Genomic DNA, 1,808 nt, shown 5'->3' with positions numbered 1-1,808 from the left:
CTATATATATATATATATATATGAACTTAAAATTTTCTAATATACAAATATAAGCTCCAGGTAGCTAACCAGGGCAGGGATTGAAAACTACTGCCGCAAATTAAGCTAGGGCAAGGTTCTGTAAACACCCAGCAATGTTAGAGCTGAATATATATTTCACAAGTGGGGACTGAATTGGAAAATAAAAAGTTTTGTCCTCGTTTTTCAGTAGTTGCCAAAACTTGAATAATAATGTTTTAAAACTTGTATATATAATAATATTTCGAAGCTTCTTTTTTAAGTAAATTTCAAAACTTGTATTCTAAATTTTGAAACGTCAACTCTATTGGTTTTGAAATATATAGCAATATGGTCTTTGAATTCGTGTTGTCACTCTCCCGTGTTCTCTTCTTTCTAAGTCACTCTTTATCAAATACACAAATGTCAAGGACGGTAGCTTTGAAGGCAAGTTTGAAGGTTTCCACGTTATTATTGACCGTAGCTTTCTGGCGATTAGTTTAGTTGTGCTCTAGAAGTGAATTTACCCTCTTATATAACTCTAGGTCAAATTAACTATATGATATCTGATGCAATCAAGAGTTGAGATGGGTCATTCATTAATTGCTTATTGTTAAAACAGTCTTAAAATATAATAATATTGCTGCCCATTCTCATTGATTGCGTGTTTAAGTATAATATCCAGTTGCCTTGTTAAAAGTGTGATGATAAACATGAGAATTAATCATTTTTGTTTAAAATGATTACGCAGAAGACTTGGCAATGAGTCATCGCTCAAGGGCCCCATTCCGCCGTGAATAACGCGGGGGAAGACTAGACTGCCCACCGCCCCCTTCACACGCTTTTCTTTTCTTTTTTTTAATTTTCTGTCCATATATATATATATATATATATGTTCACAAAAGTTAATTGATGAATGAGAAGGATTGGAGGGCATTGTACGTGTATGGGAGGTGTTGGAAACCATGGTCAGTGACAATGCGATGCGCATCACCCTGCAGTGCAGCCAAAAATAAAGCAACAAAACCCCATGTCAACAATGCACTGAACTGAAAAGTTTATATGAAATTTGTCGAATGAAACCTAGGAGAATCCACTATGCTGGAGGAAGATGGATGATCTAATCAGTCACAAAGCCAAAAAAAACAATCAAATGCCTCTCCTTTTTCTGTTCTGTCCTTTCCCTGTCTTACCCAACTTTAATCATGATTCTCTTATCAATACTAATTAAAACCACCCATCTTCTCTCTCTCTATATATATATATATATATCTCTGTCTTTGGACTATGGTATATGGGTGTCAAATTATATGTTCCATGAGCAATGAATTTTGTTTAAGGTATTTTAATATTGAATCCTTACTGCTCTCATTTTCAATTTTTAAATATTTGGGATTTCTTAAAGAAATGACTTAAAAGAGTTTGATATGTGATGATTTTTGTGCTGCTCCGTGTTTGATATCTACTACCCAGCAGCTTCATATATCTTCGTGTTGCAGGGATTCCAGTTTGCCGGTTGAGGTTGGGCCTCACTCTCCCACAGCCCTGTTTCCTTCTGCTGCTTGTAATCTTCTTTTCTAGTCTAGAAATGAAAAAGAAGACTCACCAAGTCCAAACCCTACCAAAGGCCAGACTCCACCCACCCACCCAAATTCATTTAAAAACAAGTCACGCCTTGTGTTGTTTGTTGATTAGATACTTTTTATATCCCATACACTACACTACAGTATGTGTATATAAAAACATACAAGTCTGTGTGTTATTCTGTATCTATTCTATTATTATGCAGACAAATACATCATTTTGATGTT

General features: G+C 35.0%; 1 long non-coding RNA gene across 1 annotated transcript; it reads left to right on the top strand.

Moving 5' to 3' along the window:
• Window positions 1-923: 923 nt before the first annotated feature.
• LOC127804818 (uncharacterized) lies at window positions 924-1,808 on the top strand. Its single transcript, XR_008023747.1, has 2 exons — window positions 924-1,337; window positions 1,497-1,808. It is a non-coding gene; the product is annotated as an uncharacterized LOC127804818 (long non-coding RNA).

The sequence above is a fragment of the Diospyros lotus genome, chromosome 6, assembly GCF_014633365.1.
Source record: "Diospyros lotus cultivar Yz01 chromosome 6, ASM1463336v1, whole genome shotgun sequence".
In the NCBI taxonomy this organism is placed as follows: domain Eukaryota; kingdom Viridiplantae; phylum Streptophyta; class Magnoliopsida; order Ericales; family Ebenaceae; genus Diospyros; species Diospyros lotus.
This window is presented reverse-complemented; position numbering and strand designations above follow the sequence as displayed.